The 21,948-nt window shown below is 51.1% G+C and overlaps 1 long non-coding RNA gene across 1 annotated transcript in view; it reads right to left on the bottom strand.

Moving 5' to 3' along the window:
• Positions 1-212: 212 nt before the first annotated feature.
• Positions 213-21,948, bottom strand: part of LOC132375373 (uncharacterized) — a 42,373-nt gene continuing 20,637 nt past the window's right edge. The window contains exons 2-3 of the long non-coding RNA XR_009505989.1: positions 9,603-9,742; positions 213-1,643 (exon numbers count right to left, since the gene is read on the bottom strand). This is a non-coding gene — a long non-coding RNA (uncharacterized LOC132375373). The remainder of the gene's footprint in view (positions 1,644-9,602; positions 9,743-21,948) is intronic.

The raw sequence follows: 21,948 nt of genomic DNA, 5'->3' as shown, positions 1-21,948 counted from the left end.
CCGTCCCTGGTGGTCAATAGCTTAAATCTGTGCTATGTGTTATATATTTAAGACCAAAAAAATTATTCAGACCATCTGATACCCACACAGACTTTATTCTGGAAAGAGCTTGGCATTTAAAAATCTGAGTACACCAAGTAATAACTTAGATATTTTTTAATTTAAAAAAATTTTTAAGATTTTTAGACAAACAAAACTATAATTTACCTACTGATGGTTACGTTTTTTTATCCGTTTGAATTTAAAATACATCATCCTGATCTACTCAAAAGCAGTGGTTGTTACAGAAAGAAAACTGCAAAAGACATGGTGGCTCTACCTCAGTGTCTCCCTCTGTTAAATAGGAATATTAGTACCTGACTTCAAAGATGGTTTTAAAAAACTACTTATCTATGTAAAACTCTTAGATTTACATATTAAATCTATCATTTTATTATTATATGAATGTAAAATATTATTGCTAAAACTTTCCAAAAAACTTTTCCTGTAACTTCCCTAATGTCTATTTCTTCTTGAAGTGATCTATCTAAAATCCTTTTACAATCAGTACTCTGTGATTTATGCATTAACTTGGCTGGGCCATGGAGTACCTAAATATTTGGTCAAACATTTTTCTGGGTGTGCCTGTGAGGGTGTTTTGGGATGAGATTCACATTTGAATCAGTTGACTGACACAGCAGATGGCTCTCCCCATGCGGGTGGACCTCATCCAATCAGCTGAAGGCCCAAACAGAACAAAAAGTCTGAATAAGAGATAATCCACTCTCTCTGCCTGGAGCGTTGGTCTTTTCCTGTCTTCAGCCTTGAACCAGAATTTACTGCGTCAGCTCTCCTCGTTCTCAGACCTTCTGACTTGGACCTTGGGTCCACCATCAGCTCCCCTGGGTCTCCCATCCACCCCCTGTCAACTCAGATCTTGGCTGGTCAGCCTGCATAACTGTGTGAGCCAATTCCTTATAGTAAATCCCTCTCTCATAGATATAGATAGATGATAGATGGATAGATAGATAGATGAAAGATAGAGATGATAGATAGGTAATAGATGACAGATAAATAGATAGATGATAGATAGGTAATAGATATATGATAGATAGATACATAGATACATAGATAGATAGATGACAGATAGGTAATAGATATATGATGGATAGATGATAGATAGATAGATAGATAGATAGATATCCATCCTCTTGGCTCCGATTCTCAGGAGAACCCTGACTAGTACACACTCTTTCTCCTAGATGGGCGCAGTCAGAGGGCCTGAACTGTCTTGGCAACAGCGCGAGGTTTGAAGACCGTGATCTGTGGAGTCAAGGAGGTGGGACTGGACACTCAAGCCGCGTGTCTGTGAACGAGCTGCCTCAGCTCTCGGAGCCTGACCTCTCCAGGCCTTAACGAGAGGGCGAGGTGGCCGGCACGCAGCAGACTTGCCACGAATGTGGCTCCCGTTCCTCTCTGCTTCTTTCTTCCCAGACTCTCTTCCCACCAGGCCAGCGTCCACCCCGTGGGGACAGCTGTTTCCCAACGCTGGTGGCCGTGGGCACGCCGTGTGTCAGCATTCTGACCGCGAGCCGCAATGTCTGCACGTGGCCTTCGCGCCTCCCCGGGGGAGTTCACTGACCCTGCAGGCTCCCGAGGCAACTCTAGATTGTAAAAACAGGAAACGTTAGAGTTATGTTTCAGAAAATAATTCCTAAATGTTTTTAAGTCCCCAGAAATAATCCACCCTCCCTGCACGCCCCCCTCCTCCCTCGAGAAGCCAGGGGACCCGCGGAAGCTGGGCTGTCGTCGGAGCCCCCGGTACCAGGCCCAGGCAGCTCGGCCACGGAGCCAAGGCCGCTGGCACAGCCCTCCCCGCCGCGTCCCGGCCACGGCCCCGTCACTTGTTCCCTCTCTCCTCCCTGGGAGGCTCCATCCTCCCTCCTGCAGGCCTTTCCCAGACAGCAGAACAAGACGCCTCAGCCATGAAGGGCCCTCTCGACAGTGCTGCTGGGTAAATCCCGGCTCCTCGTGGCTCTGGCCGAATGGGAATACCTATGACCCAGCGGGCAGATGGATTGTTTTTGGAAGGGCACTGCTGTCTACTTTGGAGAAAACTCACCACACTAGGAGTGACAAATACTTTTCCCTTTGCTCAAAGATAATTTTTGGGGGGCACTTTGGCAATAGCCGCATCTGTAGATGATTTTTTTAAGCACCAGCCTTGGGCCATAAATGAGAACTTGTTAGTATATTCCTGCTCTCCCGAGGGGGATGGAGAAGTGGGTCAGCTTGGAGGAAAGGAACGGAAGTTGTCGGCAACACTGGGGACACTGAGTCGTCCTCCTCCACATCGTTACTGCAGGAAGTGCCGAATCCCAGGGGACAAGACGGCGCGGGCCCTCCAGACGTGGGCGCGTGGCCTGAGTACCTGTCCTCTGCTACCCGGGCCCCACCCAGCTGCCGGGAGGGCTGACCTTCCCATGAGACACAGCTCCAAATGTTTCCCCCCGGGGGGACTGTCCATGGGTTTCCATGGGTCGCTATGATGACATCTCAACCTTCTACCAGCCTTTCAGTAACAGTGAAAGATACTTCAAGGAGACAGAGTTTCAGTTTGGGAAAAGATGAAACGTTCTGGAGGCGGATGGTGGTGATGGTTGCACAACAGTGTAAAGTCATTTAATGTCCCTGCATCGTACACAGAAAAATGGTGAAAGCAGTAACTTTTTGTTATATGTATTTCACCATAGAAGGAAGGAGGGAAGGAAGGAAGGAAAGAAAGAAAGAAAAAGAAAGAGAGAGAGAGAAAGAAAGAGAGAGAGAGAGGGAGGGAGGGAGAAAGGAAGGAAGAAAGCAAGAAAGAAAGAAAGGAAGGAAGGAAGGAAAGAAGAAAGGAAGGAAGGAAGAAGAAAGGAAGAAAGCAAGAAAGAAGGAAAAAGAAAGAAGAAACATACATTTTCAGAGCTGTCAAATTATGGTTCGTCTCTACACCTTTAGTGTTGAACTCAGAACATTTTAGTGTCAGAAAACAATTCTAATTAACAGCCTCTCAGACCCCACTGACAAATCTCTGCCACATCTCACTGGGCTCTGTTCTGACGTGATGGAAGGTGCTTTCTCCACCACATCTGCATCCATGAAGTCAATCTGTCTGTGGATATGTGGAACCTTATCTTGTTCTTGCGTGTGAAAACACCCACACAACTACAGTGGACACTGGAAATAAGAACAAGACCCAGCCACGCAGATGAGAGAAGTAAGGGGCTGACCGCTCACACGAAGGCCTGGGCCAGCGTGTTTCCCGACATATGTAAGTAACTCGGCTCAACATAAACGCTCTGCTCCGTTGATGGGCACACAGCGCTCTCAGGTGCTTTAGTGCTTGTGCGTCATTCACGCTTCTCAGGAGGCTGCTGAAACTTACTCTTTGCTGCTCAAAATCCTGCAGAAACCATTAGCTTATATTAAATGTAAGGCCACTAAATTCTTTCCTAATGACAGAGTCATTCAAAGTAGCTAGTTTGAAAGCCATACAGCTAACTTTCCACCAGGGAGGTTTTATAGAGAAACTAGACCTGGGCGGTGCCTTCTTGAAGGGCCCCCTCAATCACCCCAACAGAAGTTGTCTTGGGGCCACTGGGAAAGAAAATGACACCCGTGATAGGCTACACTTCTCACCTTCCCTCAGCTCCAGGGCCCTTAACAGCTGCCCAGCACTGGCTGTCTCGCTTTTGAATTGTGGCAGCTTAAGACTGTCAATCACCACAGACGACAGTGGTCATATATTATATTTATAACTACCTTCATCTCCCAAACGCTGCGCAGTCACAGGGAAATTATGTCAACCACTTTTCCTGCATGTGGCTTGAGACATCCCTGAAGAAATCATTGTTTCTAACAGAATAGGACCAGGCAGGAGATGAGTGCAGGTATCATTTTTACCTATGGCCTGGGCCACACTTCTACAGGGGATTCTGTTTAGACATTCCCATCTGAACTGCACAAATAATAAGAGCAGAGCACATTATCCCTATTTGTGAGATGAAACAACTGAGGATCCCCTGAAGGACAAGGAAGACAACCCAAATTGCCCCCTCTTAACTCGATGTTTGTCCAGATACAGGCATTGACAGGTGCCCTGGAGACTTTATTGGCCTCAAACTTCTCAGGGACGTTTGGAGTCTTCCTGGGCAACCGGTATTCATCCTCTTACACAAGAACCACCTGACATCTGGCTGCTACTATTGCATCCAGTGATGGGGGAGCAGCGGAAGGAGAGGCTTTGCTCCTGGATCCAGACACAGAAGTCAGTGCCACTCGCCCCTCTGAGTGGGAAGCTAAAGGGGACGTTGAGACCCACTAGCAACCGGTCCCCAGTGAGCGCCTGGCACGCGCCCAGCACCATCCCAACGCGCTCCACCTGCGCTCGCTCTTTCCAGCCCGAGACCGTCCTCTGATGGATGTTATCAGGTGGACACTCTCGGAAACAGAAACCAGGAGCCCCGGGGAGGCCAGGGGCTCACACAGCTCCAACATGCAGAGCCCGACTTTGGACGGAGACGGCCTGTCTGGAGAATGCATCCTAACCGCGTCTGCACCCACGGCACCATCCAGACGGCTGCTCCCCACCCCGCCAGGATCCCCCTCGTGTAACTGTCAGAGCACCTCCAACTCATCCTGCCCACCCTGTCCTCGTTCTTTGTTCCACTAGGAGACGGGATAAGTGTCGCACACGCACACACACACACTCATACACACATGCACACACGCGCACGTGCGCGCGCACACACACACACCCAGAGCTTCCTGCATCCAGGAGGATGAGAAAAGAGTGCTTTGTGTTCTAATGTGTGTGTGTCCGTGTGTGTCTGCATGCGTGTGGGTCTCTCTGAGAGTTAAAAGTGTGAAGACCCGTATCTGCACCATTTTGCAGATTATTCCGCTTCCTGGGACGTCTGGGCTCTGATTGGTCGCAGCAGAGATGGAGACAAGCGGAGCTGAGGGGACCCTCGGGCGCTTGTGACTCATCAACCCGGCGTCCACGCCCGTTCCTTCCTGGCCTGGCGAACTCCAACTCACCCTCTGGGTCCCAACTCAACCGCCCCTTCCTCTAAATGAGTGTCCAGACTCCTGAGGGCAGCAGGATGGCAGACTGTTCACAATAAAGAGCGGGGGGGAAGCGCCTCAGAAAGTCCAGATAAGCAGGTAGCTGGTCTAATGCGAGAAGTCCCTCCACAGAGGAGGCCAGAGCCCACCGTCCTCACGCTCCTGGGGCCCGGCAGCCTCCAGCATCACCAGTACGAGGTGGGACGAATGCACGGGGGGATGTGATGGGGCTGCCAGGCGCCGTCACGCTCTGCAGTGGCTGCATCTACAGGGACATTGAGACCCTGGGCTTCTTAGTCCTTTGTGTCAACTTTTTGGCCAGAAGAGTGAAGGGCGGAGATTGTGTAATTTAGGGGTCAGCTGGGCCCACCGGGTCCTCTAGGAGTCGGACAGAATTGGCTATGCCTCCGGCCCACATCCTGTGGGAAGGCCGGGCCTCCGCAGGATTCCTGTAAGTGCCCTGAGGCTAACATTTCCTTGGTCACCTCAGGTTCCAACTTCCTGTCCCGCTGACCTTGAGATGTCACTCCCCGCTCACCTCCGGGGACCGCCCTCTGTCACCACACCTGGCAGCAACCCCTTCCCCTGACTCACGAGTCTGCACTCCCACACGCGGGGGCCTTTAGGAGGACGGGGCCAGGGTGCCCACAGCCCAGCAGGTTATCCCAGGCGAGAGGCTGGGCCCCCCTGTACCTGCCCCGGACGTCTCAGCGCCCATCCCCCCTCGTGTCCCCGCAGTCCCTCAACCAGCCTCTTGCTCTTGTCCTTGTTGTTATTTCCACCCTCACGTCCCCGATCTTTTCTAAGACCGTGAAGTGTCTCTGGGTCCTTGCTGGCCAGGCCCTCATCTCCAGAAACAAACTCGCCCCTTCAGCGACACTCCTGAGAGGAATTATGCAGGCAGTTCTTCACGTTATCATTTCCCCCAGGTTTCCCAGCAGGAGTGGTAATGACGCTGGTACCCAGAGGGCGGAGGATGAGTAAGCAGGAAACATGGGGTGATGTGTGCTGGCACCTCAGGCTGAGCCCCGACAAGCAGCCCAGACGGTAGACGGTGAGGCCAGCCACCTTCCCACTGGTTCACGGAGCACCATCAAGCACTTAGCGTGTGATGATCACGGGCAAGCCCGGGGCCTAAACACTCAGGGATTCAGTCGCCCCACACTGCTCCCCGCCCTGAGGAAGCCATGCAGGGAGCACGGTCTGCAGCCCTGAGACCTGCGAGGCACCAGTGAGACCAGCGTCCTCACCTGATCGTCGGCGAGGAAGGGCTGGGAAGATGCGGGGCCCTCGGAGCCAAGGCTTCTTCCCTGTGCGCTGGCCTCCTCCGTGCGTCCTGGGAGATCTCAGGAGTCCAGCCTCGACGTGCTCACTTGCGTCTCCTTTCTGTCCCCACCCCACGTGCAATCAGTCCACATTCAACCGGCCTCTCAACAGACTGGACACCGTTGGTCGCCAAACCCGCATCCCAGGCCCCCCTTTAACTCCTGCATTTGTTCAGGCATCTTCTCCTCTGGCAGTGACTTTCCCTCCTGCCCAGGTAGACCCTGAGTCATCTTACCCAGTCACGACTGGCCCATTTTTCCAGCGAGGGAAGCCAACAGAGGGGGCATCTCTGAGTTGTCCCCTTCTCCTCAGTGGTACCCGTGTCTGGACAGGGGCCCGGACTGTGCAGCCATCCTGCACTGGCCGTAGGGGGTCAGGACGGGCAGGAGGAAGAGCCAGGGTCCCCACGTCCCTGCTGCTCTGCGGTGATGTTCTCTCGGGCTGCTCATTGTGAGCTGGGCCTTAGGTTCGTTAGGACTGAGAGCAACTTCACTACTTCACCCAGAGCACAAGAACTGCTTCTGCAAAACGTGTATCAGATGACACCAGAGCTCTCCCAGGAGCAGCGCGCACTTGGGGACCGTGACAGTAGTTGGCGGGGAGCTCTCTGAGCGTCTGCAGGGTGGGGCTGGGATGTTAGACGCCCTGCGATGCGTGGGGCTCCCGACATGATCTCGCGTTCCCAGAGGCTGTCGAATGTTCTGCTGCACAGCTGTGACACATCCTCAGTCCGTCTGCCTACGAACTCCAAGTATTTTGCGCAGGCTAAGTATGCAGCTATCACGAAAATCTGGGGACCCTTCGTTGTTTGCAACTGTAACAAGACTCTGGCACTATTTTTGAAAAACATCTCACAGGTCACTAAGCTGTTCGTTGTGTTTGATGCTCCTGTTTGTTCGCCTTTACACAGCGTCGTTCCTGACGATCCACTACATAAACCTCACGGTCAGACCTCCTCACTAGGCGCTCTGATGCAGAACTACATTAGCAACTGACCTTTGTACTGATTTTAAAAACACATTTGTAGGTGGGTTACATTATCTATGAATTTTCTTCCAGTAAAGAATAATTTACCTTTAAAAGGAGATGATGGGGGGCTTCCCTGGTGGCGCAGTGGTTAAGAATCTGCCTGCCAATGCAGGGGACACGGGTTCGAGCCATGGACTTGGAAGATCCCACATGCCGTGGAGCAACTAAGCCCGTGCGCCACAACTACTGAGCCTACGCTCCAGAGCCCGCGAGCCACAACTACTGAAGCCTGGGCGCCTAGAGCCCGTGCTCTGCAACAAGAGAAGCCACTGCAATGAGAAGCCTGCACACCGCAACGAAGAGTAGCCCCTGCTCGCCACAACTAGAGAAAGCCCGCGCACAGCAACGAAGACCCAACACAGCCAAAAATAAATAAATTAAATAAATAATTTTTTTTAAAAAAGGAGATGATGGGGGTGATGGCTTCATGGGTAGACGAAACTGGTCACATTGTGCACCTAAACCACAGACCGCCTGTGCACTTCTGCCCCAGATAGGGCTGGAGAATGGAGAGGAAGCAACTCGATTAGATAACCTGTGAGGTCTTTTCCAGGCCTAAAATCTCACAGAACCGCTTTGCTCTTGCGTGGAGACCTCTGGGGCACAAACCAGAAGCCTGCAAGCCCCTTCCCAGGGTCTGCAACCCCTCAGTGCGCTCCTTACCGACGAACCCTCGCGAGGAGACACAGCGGCTTCGCCTCAGCAGAGTGTATCTGATGCCACCAGACCGGCCTCTTACCTTGCCAAAGGTGATTTGGGGGAAATCTGAATGCGCAAATCACTTTCAGGCCCTCCCCCTCCACACGCCCAAATCTGATCCCACACACTCCATAAAGTCCGCTACTGTCCTGTCTGACTGGCGCTCAGAGCCGTCGCTGACCCGGAACCAGGGATGTGCTGCGCTGGCTCCCGCTGGCTGGGGAGACACGTAACATGTACTTTTCTTCCCAACCCTGCAGCCGGTGCCCTGACATCAGTAGCTTGGAATCAGCCGTGGGGGGAGCAGCTGCTCCAGACAGGGCCTCCTCTGCACTCCTGGAGGGCAGGTCCTGGACATTCAGCAGCCCGGCCCTGCCCAGAGTGAGAGCAGACACCCTCTTCACAAGATGTGCCCAGACTCGGTGGGCTGAGGCATCCAGCGGAGCAGATTCTTGTTCCTAAAACCACATCTACTGTAGCTTTGTTGGGAATATTAGAGTCTGCTCCTCTGTTATCAGAAAACAGAACATATCCTAGGATCTTGACCTTTGCTAGGAGTAGGTGAAAGGTCTCTGGATGGTTGATGAGAAGGTGGGTGGCAGGGAAGTAAAGATGCTACCGTGTGCACATGTGTGTATACATGTGCGTTGTGTGCATGTGTATGTGTATGAGAGCATTGCATGTGTGTACATCTGTGTACATGTGTGCATGTGTGTATGTGTGCGTGTGTGCATGCGTATATACGTGTGTGTACACGTGTGCGTGCATGTGTGCCTGTGTGCGTGTGCACGTGTGCGTGTGCGTGTGTGCATCGTGCGTGTGTGTGCCTGCGTGCGTATGAGAACTGGCTTGGAGTCAAAGCTAACAAGCCTTGGCTCCCGCTAGCAGACCTGACATAAACGGCGCGTCTGCTGGAGTTGATTAGCGTCCTCGCTGAGCTGGGCTGGCAGGGGCTGCCTTTCCGCTGGCATTGGGGAGTGAAGGGAGAAACAGCCAAGGAGCTCTGAGCCAAGCAGACTGTCATCAGCGCGCGGCACCTGAACTTGCTGCCCACAGGGCCATTCCAGTTGACGCCTGGGAGTGTCCAGTGCTCGGTGGGAAGCAGATGAAAAGAGTCAGAGCTGAGCGGAGCTCACACACAGCCGCAGACTGCAGCCCTGGAGATGAAGCCCACGCTCTGTAACGGGACGGCGGCCTCTTCCCCACCGGGGGCACACATCACACTCAGACACTACGCACGCTTCACATCCTCCCATCCCGGGGGACGGCACGAGGCCCTGGCAGACATCTGGGCTGTGGCCCAGGCCCGGGGACATCTGCCCTGGCGGCCCCCCAGTGCCCCGCACTCTTCTCTCCCCTCACTGCCCCCAGGCACAGGTGTCTCCTGCCAAGCCCAAGACGCCTCCCGCCCTCTCCAAACTCCCCCACTCCCAGAAAAGGATCTAATGTCTTCCTCTCACCTCGGCCCGGTCATGTCCACTCAGAGGGGACGTCCCTCTCATTTCCGCGGTGCCGCGGGGACCCTGACTCTGGTGCGTGTCACCTCCTGGGAGCGTCCGAGGTACTGGGCCTCAGCCTGGTTGAGCTTTGCTTCTTCTGCCTAGCAGTGGAGTTGACACACAGTGAGGAACTTTCTGGTTACTTTGTGGATACAATCATTTGGCTCCAGACAAAACCAAGCACTCATCTGAGTCCAATTTCAGTAAATTATGAGTTTGTTGTCTTTTTTCTGAGTGGTCAGGGTTAGCAGCAAGGGGGGCAGGGATGGCTGTTGGGGGGTGTTTGACTAGAAAGATATCGGGGGTATAACAAGAGAAAACCAGAGAGGATTTGGACTATTTCTGCTCAGAAAAACTCATGGCTGATTGGAAATCAGAAAGAGCCGTTACTTTACATGTCATGCTCGAGGGGGGCATTGGACAGAGACTCGGAGACACAGTGAGTGGACCTGTGTTTGCCGTTTGCCCAAAACAGTGACGGAGGGTGACGACCAGATGGTTCTGAGCAGGAGGACCTGTTTGCCAGGTGACAAGGTTGGGGCATCTCCACAAGCCCCACTCCCACACCTGTCCGCTCAGGCGCCCTGTAGGGACACCTCTTCACCCACACAGCCCTTGAGATGGAAGTTGTTTTATCCTGATTGTAAGAAAAAATTTGCAGGAGCACATAATCTTACTTGCCCTGGATCTTAGAGGTTAATGCCATGTCATGACAGAAAAATCATAACCCCCGAACTGGCCATTTATTAGGCAAAAATAAAATCTCAATAAATTCCAAAAGTAGAAATCACACAGGTAAGGTTTTCTCTCATATAATTATACAATAAAATTTTTAAAAGGTAAAATCTTCATGACTAGTGGGTAAATATAAAATGAGCACATCAGGGCTTCCCTGGTGGCGCAGTGGTTAAGAATCCGCCTGCCAATGCAGGGGACACGGGTTCGAGCCCTGGTCCGGGAAGATCCCACATGCCGCGGAGCAACTAAGCCCATGCACCACAACTACTGAGCCTGCGAGCCACAACTACTGCAGCCCGCGTGCCTACAGCCCGTGCTCCACAACAAGAGAAGCCACCGCAGTGAGAAGCCCGTGCACCGCAACGAAGAGTAGCCCCTGCTCACCGCAAGTAGAGAAAGTCCGCACGCAGCAACGAAGACACAAGGCAGCCAAAAAAAAATGAATAAATAAAATAAATTTTTTAAAATATTAAAAAAAATAAAATAAGCACATCAGAGATTTTACTTACATTATTAACCAATGAGGAAACCAGTAAGATGTTTATTACTACACGTTCAAAATGCAGTCACACACACACACACACACACACACACACACACAGAGGTAATTAGAAATGTTGAAATGAAGTGATAGATAGATCAAAATTGGTCAGTATCCACAGGGCAATAATTAATTGAATCTCCACCAGACACAATATATTTACATTTCTATAGTCAAGAATCATTTGCATTACGATGTAACTTCTTCAATTTACAGGTTCTAAAACAGCTCAAAAACAATGAAACTCAGAGATGACCCAGAACGGTATGCTACAAAGGACACCCAGTAATCGCTGCCCATTTCAAACCTCCCCCAAATTTTCGTGTGTGTGTGTGTGTAATTTTTAATTGGATTTATGGGCTACTTATTGTTAGAATAAGACACAAGTCAGCAATAATTATTTTTACTAATTTTTGTTTTATACATGTAAATATAAAGACGCCCTGTTCACATAAATAAGTAAATAGTAAGTAAAGGATTTGTCGAGGCAATGTCACTCAATTCTTTGAACTTCTGAGTTATATCCCCAAAATCACATAATGCTCGCTCATCAAAATTATTTTTAATGATCCACCAGCTGATAAAGTTTTCCTTTAACTGTACTGAAAGCAAAGAATTAGAATTAACCTGACTTGTTACCATCATTACAGTCATTACTCTCTCAACACAGATATTTTGAACTCTTCCTTTGTTGCCCCAAGGACGTGTACATCCTGGAGCAACGCACCAGGACATCTGAGTTAGAGTTTGCCCTTGTAGAGTGGGGAAGGGTGGTGGGGAGGCTGCAGGTGACAGAGAACTGCATCACTCACGGTGCTACATTCCTCTTGGCACTTCTTTTTTTTTTTTTAAGAGATTTTTTTTTTTTTTTTAATTTTTGGCTGCGTTGGGTCTTCGTTGCTGCGCGCGGGCTTTCTCTAGTTGCGGCGAGTGGGGGCCACTCTTCATTGCGGTGCGTGGGCTTCTCATTGCGGTGGCTTCTCTTGTTGTGGAGCACGGGCTCTAGGCACGTGGGCTTCAGTAGTTGTGGCTCGCGGGCTCTAGAGCGCAGGCTCAGTAGTTGTGGCACATGGGCTTAGTTGCTCCGCGGCACGTGGGATCTTCCCGGACCAGGGCTCGAACCCATGTCCCCTGCATTGGCAGGCGGATTCTTAACCACTGCGCCACCAGGGAAGCCCCATCTCTTGACACTTCTTGATGTCTGGCACAGAGTATAAATTTTTTTAAGCAACAACAACAAAATCATGAATGAATGAATAGATGTTGAAGGCAGATTTACTGTAAAACTAACAAAGCTGGAGCTTCAGGGCCCTTCATTGTATGAGCTCCTTCTGGGGGCCTGAGTGGATACCTTAGGAGACTGTCCACATGAGCATGAGAGGCCCTCACAATGTGCTCGTGTGCTTGTACACAATCAAATTTGCGAAACTAAGGTACTTTGACAACAATGAGCTAAAGTCTTCTTCCATTTGTATTTCCTGTCAACCACACTTTCCCTCTAGAGGGTGAGTTGGAGAGGCTGTAGGGCCCCTGGGCTCCAGTGGAGGGTTAGTGGGGTTGGGGACATAATGGGATAGATTTCTGTGACTTCCAGGCACTCTCCTGTACCAAGTTACTGCTAATCATCCTGACGGAGGATGGCTTCTGGGAGCATCTCTACTGCACACTGTGTCTACCGGTCCAGCACCAAGACTTGAAGATGCAGGGCCAGAGATAAGAGTAAGTCCTACGGCACCAGCTGTGGGTATCGGAGGAGAAACAAATCTCTATATCCATAGATTCAGAAGCTGGTCTGCAGGAAATTCCTCCAATCATCACTATGAAAATTGTATGCATAGGGTCTTCAATACCTGTCAAGACAAAAATTCATTCTTCTTTCTTTTTGGATGGGAGTGGACAAAAAGGAAACACATGTTTTACTGCATTTAGAAAGATGAAACATTTTAATAAAACAAATGAGAAATTACAGAGCCTTGATCTGGATGTATATGAATGTGTTTGGCTGTATATCTTCCTTTGGCAAGCTTAAATTTATTAAAGAATTAAGAGAAAAATTCATATTAAATTCAATAGAATACAAACAAAAGTGAAAAGATGTGCAATGGAATCCCTAAGAAACATTCTGATATAGAGTGCTAAATTTTAGCCAAAAGAATGTTCAGATCACTTCAAAAACAGTAATTCATCAATAGGAAGAGATAAATTCTGAGTAGAAATCATGAGTAGGGTTGAATTATAGGAAAATCTAATCAATGAAGATGCCAGAATCGTCTGAACACATCGGGAAAAGATTTCAATGTCTTCTTGATCTGTGACAAATAATTGCATCAGTGAAGATAGCATAAAACTCACAAGTTGTCCTAACTAGCCTTTGATGAAACTTGTCAATGCACATGATCAATTCAAAGAGTATTGATGATTAGTCACTGTGAAAGAGAATCTGAAATCTACACTTCATAAAAAGCTTTCCCAAATTTTAACAACAATCCTAAACTTTAGGTATTATGACCAAATATGAGTTGAAAAGTAAAATTTTGTAAACCCCCAATAATAAAAATTAAAGTTTAATCAACTACGCTAGAAGGAAGTGTGAATTATCTTTCTCTTCTCTCTATAGAAAATGGTACAGTGTATTGCAAAACTGCTATTTAGGAAGAGGTGATCAGAGAGGGTGCAGCCAAAACAGGTAGGAAAAAAGTGTTTCAGAGACGTGTTGGGAAGTTTATAAATAATATTATTTTCCTAAATTTTGTGAAGTTTAAGGTATGTTTCAGATTTTTTACATTTATGATTTATTTGGAAAGTTCTTAATCATATGCCTTCCAAAATTTCGCTTGTATGTTCTCTCTCTCTCTCTCTCCTGCTGATGTTAAACTTTAATACTGTATCTTCTGTCCCTTGTCAGCTCTTTTGTATTTTTCCATCCTTTGTCTACTGTGCTTTATTCTGAGCACCTTCTTTGGACCTAACTTCCAGCTTCCTGAATGTCTCCTCATTTGTGACTAATGTGCTGTTAAATCCACCCATAAGTTCTGAATTATGGTCACTGAATTTTTCAGCTTTGGAATTTGCTTTTCTTTTTTGTTGGCATAGTCCTTTTTCTGCCCAAATTCTTAGGTTGTCTTTTATCCCCTTGAACATAACAAGAATAGTTATATTCAGCCGTGTATTTCTACTACATTTTCTAACTAATTTCTACTAGTTAGAGGCTGGCTTTGCAGCTCTCAGCCCAACACCATCCAAGAGTAGGAAATGGTTCCCCTGAAGGAAATAGGGGAGAGAGGTATTTGGACAGAGTTTTCTTGTGCTGTGCATTTTCTTTCCCCAAACCCAGAAGTTTACAGTTGTTATTTTTGCATTGAAGTAGATCTTTTAATTATGAAATTTAAACTGTTTGAGGACTAGAAGTGACCAGAGGGGGTTTTTTTCCCTAATGTAGTGTGATTAGAAAAATCACAGGATTTATCCCAGATTTTATCCAGAGAAAAGAGAAGCCAGCACAGCTGGTTTCCAGGGACTGTCATGAAAAAGAATAAAATTATTGTATGGTTGCCATTAAGTTCCAGTCTTTTAACTTGGTGCTTTAATGATTCTAGATACAGAAATGTTATGTAAACTATACAGTGCTTTATAAATTGTAACTGCAATTACATTTGAAGATATAAAGGTCATCAAATCAATGGACTCCTTAGATTTCATAGATAATAAAATTTAGAAACATTTTGAGAAATTGATACTGCCAAATCTGTATTTTGCCAAGTTAAAATCAATTTTTAAAATCCCATCGTCTAAAATCACTAATATTTCATAAGAGGAAGAAAAGTTCTATACCAAAAAAGTATGAAAATATAATAATGATGTATTATCAGAATAAAACAGAAGACCTGAAATTTAATAAATTTAACTTTATGAATATTTACACCATAATTGTTTTTCCCACAGGTAAGTAAAGATTTTGTTCCAGACCTGAGTTTAGGAGCTGCGAATTGATGCTTATGAAGCCATTGCTCTGATAGTGGTGTTTCAGAAACCAGAAAAGAACGTGACAGTCATTTCAGTATTTCAAACCTACTTAAATTGATGTGACCCACAAACTGAGGCACAGATCTAGTCAAATTCTGATTTTCTCACGTAATAAATCAAAACATGAAATTCCAACATTGCTCTCCTAAGGGCCCCCTTCCCAGAATCGTCCATGAACCCAAGGATTGAGGGTCCAAGGTGGAGACAACGCAGCTAGAGAGGAACCGGCCGATCACCCGGGACAGGGCGATGTTGCCCCTGGGCCAGCACGACCTGGGCGGCGGCGGGGCAGGGGTGGGGCTGCCAGTTCCTGGGGTCTTCCAGGGAGGACAGGCCCCTTCCAGTACTGCTTGCCACCAAAACGCCCAAGTACTTGAGCCCCAAAGGTGCAGCTTTTAAGGATGTGCTCTTTCAGTAGAGAGGTGTATATGTATGTGTGTGTGTGTGTGTGTGTGTGTGTGTGTGTGTGTGTATACATGCATATAAAACTGAATCACTGTGCTGTACGCCTGAAACTAACACATCGTAAATCAACTATACTTCAATTTTTTTAAAAAAGGTATGCACTTTCATGTCACACAAAGAGGCACTTTCCAGAACACCAGCCCACCTGGCCCGGTTCTCGGCCCAGCAGCTCACGGGTGCAGATCTGTCTCCCCTCTTCCATGGGGGCCACAGCAGAAGGGTGTGCAGACTTTCCTCTAAAGCCCTCCGAACAGACGTGCACTGCGTTCCCTCCCCAGACTTCGGCTCTCTGTGTTGAAGACCCTCTGGGGGCCCTGGGTCCCCTCACCCCCCGTCGCACAGAGGGCCACCTCCATCCTCTGCCGAGGCCTCTGCTGCCGTCGGGTGGCATCTCTCTGGCTACGGAGAGAACACCGAGTCAGTCTATACGAGCCTCCACGGACGCAGAGGGGCAGGGATGCCGGACCAGCTGCACGCACCTCCGAGGCGGGGATGCAGCAGGGCAGCGACACTGAAGCAGTGACGGAGCTGGCCACGCTGCCTCCCCGCTGCTCGGGACCAGCTGGAAGAGTCCCTGGCCTCGTGGCCCCGAGGGGCAGGCCGCCGCCTCTGATTCGGCAACAGCCTGTCTTCCCTTCCCCTCCCTCCCGCCCCACAAAGGGGGCGCTGTGGGCAGACCGCCCCGTAAGCCCCCGGCCCGCACCAACCTCAGGGCCTGCTTCCCAGGACTCCACGCCTGGGCTCCCGGGGGCCACAGCACGCAGCCTGCGGAGCCGGTGGCGTTAGTGACGCAGAGGGACGGACGGGACAGGCGGCTGCGGTGCCTTTATCTGCTTACTGATCATGGGAACTCCAGGAGGTGCTTAATATTCCTCCCAGTCACAAGACGAATTGACTAAAGGTCAGAGGCTGAAGGACGTTCCTGAGGCCCCACGACCTTCGTGGGAGAGCAAAGCGATATAACCAACTCTGCGCCCGTGAGAAACAGCTGCAAAGTGATGTGAAGGCGGGAAAACGAGGAGAGGTGCCCCAGGTAGAGGGAAGCCCCCAAACGCGGCCAGCCGGGACCACACGCGGGTCACTTCTCTGTGACCTTCTTTTTACAAAATTAATTTTTCCTTTTTAAGACAAGCTCACTCAGTGCTCACTCGGGAAGATGCCTGGAGGTGTTTCCTCCCACGGAGATAACTTCTTGGGTGAAATCTCTAACCATCGCCGTCCACCGGGCCTGAGCAGGCCTTCCTACCGCGTCCTCAGCGACAGGCTCTCAGCTGGCCTGCTCCCGCCTCCTACGCCAGCCCTGTCCCCATGGTCACTCTCGGTCGGTCCCGACTCCCGCCTGGACCAAGGTCGAGCTGAGCTCCGGACACAGCAGAGGTGAGGGTGGTCTCCGCAGGCAGTGTCCGTGGAATGTCATCTCAGATTATTTTAAAATTGCCCAAAGACTCCCTTACCCTGGAGGATTTTTAAATGAACATGTGGTCCAGTATGGGAACCTCCAGGAACAGCTGATGAGGAAACCAAGCTGGGACCCTTGGCAAACGTCTCCTTAAGTCTAGCGTCAGACACAGAAACAGGACTTGACGGTCGACCTCGGGTGACGCAGGCTCACGACCCCTGCTCCCCTAGCCGAGGCCAGCAGCAGGGATCCTGTCTGACACTGAACCAGCTGAACGTCACCCAGCGCGTGCCCATCCTCTCTGCTCTCTGTCCTGTCTCTCAAACTCGACAATCTGCTGTTCGATTTACCTCCGACTCAGGGAGGCTTCTGCGTTAAGGCTGGGCTTCCCCTGCTCATGCTTCTCCCGTTGGGCATCAGGCGGATTTGTCGATTCTGAGGAGCCCCAAGGTCTCAAATGATGGAAACTGGGGCTCCTGACCCCGGAGCGGGGCCCGTGGAGACATGCTCCCACCACGTGCACTGTCCTGCTGTGAACAGCGGGGGAAGCACTTCCTCGGAGGAGGGGGCCAGCTCAGCCCTCTCGGCCTGGCCGCCCCCGACCCACCCCATCGTCACCGCTGACTCAACCCCACCAGACCTGCTCACAGATTTCCTTCGAAGTTTGTCCAGAAGGTTGTGAGTAAAATCTCTGCCTCAACATTTTCCTCCCGGCTCAGGAGGGAGAAGGAGACGGATGGAGGGCACTGGCCCCCTGGCCGCACCGGCCCCAGCGGGCGTCCCGCTGGCTGGCAGATGATGATGGACGGCGCCCCTTCCCGCGTGTGCGTGTGCGGGGGCGCCTTGGCCTGACTCCGTCCAGTGAGCAAAGCAGGGGGCACTGCCAAGACAAATAGCCGAGGTATGAATGCTAACAGCCCGCGATCACCGTGGTGTGACACGGCCCGGGAAACCAGACAGCAAGGATGCTGCTCGAAATAGCTCGGATGTCGAACATTCTTTCCCAGAGGCGGATGGACGGCGCACAGAGCCGTGGGGGGCAGGCACGCGCGTCCCGGGGACCCAGGAGGGGGACCCTCTTCTGATGTGTCACATGTGGGTGTCGAGGGGGCGGCACTCGCTCCTCACACCCCCCGCACGCGGGGGCAACGTTCCCCTGCCTCCCCGCTCCGCCCGAAAACAGCCTGGTTAGGAATAGGTCATATCAAAAGAGCCCTTGTAGTTTATAATCATTTTCATCTGGTTTAGGGAAAAGCAGCCATAAAATGTCTGTTGGGCGACGGCTCGGGCCAGCCGGGCGGGTTTACAGAGCTGGTACTCGGGCCATGGGAGCAGCTGACAGGCAGGCCGAGCGTGCTTTACGGCCTCTAATGCCTGTGCTGACACGGAGGATTGGGGCAAGATTTATTCTCGGCTCAGGCCATCACCCAGCACTGAAAACCGGTCATTACAAGCCAGATGACAACTGGAATGCAGTAATCACTTGAAAGAATATTTATTTGGTTTTTAAGGTTTTGGATGAATCTGGTTTTCAGAAAGCGAGGGCCCCCTAGGAAGTCAGACCATGCCATTATTACCTACGACCCATTATGCAGTTGCTGGCCAATTATGTAATCCTATATGGCAAACACAACCCGAAAGTGGGGCAGGCCCCAAGACGCGAGGGCTGGTTATTACAGGCCTCAACCCCATAGCTCCACTGTGGTTACAACACCCCTCAAAGTTACTAATGGACCCAGAGAATCCAGCACTTGTGAAGTCTGGCTGGTCCCATCAAGTCCGCAGCCCACGGTGACAGTGAATTTGATGGAGTGGTGACGTACATGAAAGCACTTTCCTTCTGACTCATTCTACGGAATTCCAGGGATAAACAAAGTAGCACAAATAGAGCTGGACATTTTTATTAAGCCCAGTGTCAGCCTGAAGCTTTTGATTAAGCTTCTATAAACACGTCTTCTTTTTACACTAAAATCATCCCAAATGTTAACATTTCTGCTCTCAAGCAAGTCAGGGCTTGGAATTAACGACGTTCACTCGTGACTTTCTTGGATGGTTCTCACATCCTCCAGATAAGTAAAAGGACCTTGGACACAAATGACTGATACGCCACCGTTTCTGTAACATACAGCCCAGCACTTCCTGTATCATCTTCAATTCATCCCGTCCCACTTAACTATCTTGTTTTTCTTTCCTTTCCAGAACTCCAAGCAAGCATTTTTCTCTGGTAATTCTTCTCCTCCGGAAAATCCATCACTTTCCAAGGAGACCAGAAACAAGAAGGCTGGTCTGATTTCCAGCCGGCTCGCCCTCGTGTAGGTGCCCTCCCGCACCTCACCCGTCACGCAGCCTGACTCGTCCGCCAAGGGTCCGCGAGCCTGACGCCCCGGCGGGCGGTGGCCACGGTGAGGAAATCCTCTGAGGTATTCGCTCCCGTGGGCACGTCTCTAAGTGTCCATCACACTCCAGCAGGGTCATGCACGGTTCACACAGACATAAGCCGTGACCCTCCACGCGCTCTTCCCGCCTCTTCCACGTGAGATGAGGGAAAAGCCCATAGGCGACAAGTCCTCCAACGTGGCTGTGATGCTGGAGCTTCGGGGTGGACCGTGCTGTGACCGACAGAAGGCAGAGAGCAGGGTTCAGGCAGGAGATGGGTACTGGACCCCAGGCTCCTCGCCTGCGCGCTGTGTCCCGCCCCATGTCCGCCCGCAGCCCCAGATCACTCGGCTTCCACCTCGCAGGTCTCAGGCCGTGTCACATTTGTGCAGGACAGACTTCAAGACGAGAAGTTTCGGGAAAACGAAACAAAACACCCCCTCATCGCTGTGTTTTTCCTCCAGGATGATCTACAGAGGAACTCATTCCATCTCCTAACTTACTGTAAGCCTCCGTTCCTGGCCATGTCAGTCATCAAAGCATTTCCAAGACGGCGTTTACAGCTAATGAATTAGGCAACGGCAAGCCCACTTTGTTCTCCCGCCGGGCCGCTGGCTTCCAGAGCCGGCTCTCGGGCGATGGGCAGCCCCGGCCCCTGCCCGCCCAGGCTCCTCTGTGTGGCCCCCAGACCCTGCCTGCGGCCTTCGCCACGCTGCTCCGCGCTGGGGGACTGACCGGTACCGACCTCAGTGGAGAGCGAGCGTTTTCTCCTGCAGCATCTCCTGAGCGTCGTTGCGGACCGGCTGCCCCCGGAACCGAGGGCACAGCCCTCCTTGAGGTGGCGGTCCCCGCAGGACGCTCCACCCTCTAGCCGCCTGGCCCTTGACACTGAGGGCAGGGTGACAGCCCTGCACCGGATACTGCGTGTCCTTTCCACGTACCCTGATTTCAACTTTGTAAACAGTCTCCTCGTTAAGTCCTCCTTAAAATAGTGTAACTTGAAGCCGCCACGTGTTTCCGGCAGAGGCCCTGACTTCTGAAGGGAAGCTGTGGTCACGCAAGAATGGAGCCGCCCTGCGTAGGAGGTTGTCCGGAGCTGTTTGTGGTACAGAAAGGACCGACCGGAGCAGCCCTGTCTCCGGGCAGCCGTCAGGGTCTGCACACCTGAGCGGCCCCCCCAGGAAGCTCGGTCGGGGCTCTGGTGGTCGGCCTCACCGTTCCTGGTGGCCCACCCTCTGATGACCGCGGGTCCCGACTGGAGGACAGGGAGAGGGGGCTGGCTCGCGAGTCCCATACGAATATCGTTGAATACGACCCCTCACGGGTGAGCTGCCCGGTGGATTTTCACCAAGGGGCCACACCTATAACCACAGCCCCCAGATCCAGAGGCAGACGTCACCGGCACCCTTGGGACTCCCTGCTCCTGTCACGCCTCTGATGGTAGCTGTTACGCTTCCTTTTAGCGCTGTCGTTCCGTTTTTCCTGTTTTTGAACTTCATGCAGATAGACCCGCACGGCAGGAACTCTATGTGCCTTTGTTTCTGCTTTGCCCTGTGTTTGCGAGACCCACCTGTGCGGTTGCCTAGGTTCATCCTCACTGCTGGACGGTTGCCCAGTTCGTGAACACATCACGATGTGTGCATCCCTTCTTATTCTGGGAGGACATCTGGGTTGTTTCCGCTTCGGGGCCTGTTAGAAATCGCGCCGCTGTGAACACGACACACACGGCACCTGCTGGACACGTTGCCTGCCTTTGTGTTCAGAGACTGGGGGCTTCCAACGCACGTCCCCTCCTAATTAGCACTGTTTGGGGCAGACAGAAAATGAGGTCTGGGACGAAAGAGGGAAACCAGCATGCACCAAGGCTGTGCCCAAGACCCCACCCAGGGAACGTGAGCTCCATCGAGGACACGAGACGGGGGTCACCCAGACCTTATGGCGTCCTGCTCTGCCGCCCACGTGCAGAGCTCACGTGCTGGCTGGTGGGGGGGAGGGTTCCCGTATCACGTGACCCAGGAGAAAATGCCTCTTACTGTGCATCATCTGACACAAAGGAGAGTAAAGGCCCAGGCGTCTCACTGAGATGGGTGGGGAGGGAGACCCTGACAGTCTCACCCAACGAGGAGCGACACGTGGGAAATACCTGCAACATTCCCATCTGTACCGAGCTAAGATGCATTAAATGCCACTGATAACCCCTCTAACTTGGTGTTTTACCTCTGTTTTCTCATTCTATAGTGTAGAGCTATTAACGACATATTCATGGTTCTAACTAGCTCGCTACATTCGTTCCCTAGGGCTGCCATGACAAGTTTCCTCAAAGCAAGTGGCTTAAACAACACGGATTTACTCTCGCCCAGTTCTGTAGGCTAGAAGTCTGAAGTCCAGGTGTCGGCAGACGTGGTTCCTCCTCAAGGCTCTGCGGGGGGATCTATTCCTGGCCCCCGTGGTTGCTGGCGACCCTCGCGTCCCTCAGCTTGTAGACGCGTCACTCTAATCTCTGCCCACCTCCGTGTGGCCTTCTGCCCGAGCATGTCTGTGTCCAATTTCCCCTTTTTCTAAGGACACCAGTCATATTGGATTTAGGGCCCGCCCTGCTCAGCATGACCTCATCTTAACTGCATCACATCCGCAAAGACCCTGTTTCCAAATGAGGTCACGTCCACGGGTTCCAAATGGACATGAATTGGGGGAACGCTTTTCGGCCCAGTTCACCCCGACGTGGTTTTTCCCCACGACCTTGCGGTGGAGTGTCCCTTCTCCTC

Source organism: Balaenoptera ricei, chromosome 11 (genome assembly GCF_028023285.1).
Source record: "Balaenoptera ricei isolate mBalRic1 chromosome 11, mBalRic1.hap2, whole genome shotgun sequence".
NCBI classification, from domain to species: domain Eukaryota; kingdom Metazoa; phylum Chordata; class Mammalia; order Artiodactyla; family Balaenopteridae; genus Balaenoptera; species Balaenoptera ricei.
The sequence above is the reverse complement of the archived record's forward strand: the minus strand, read 5'-3'. Positions and strand labels throughout refer to the sequence as shown.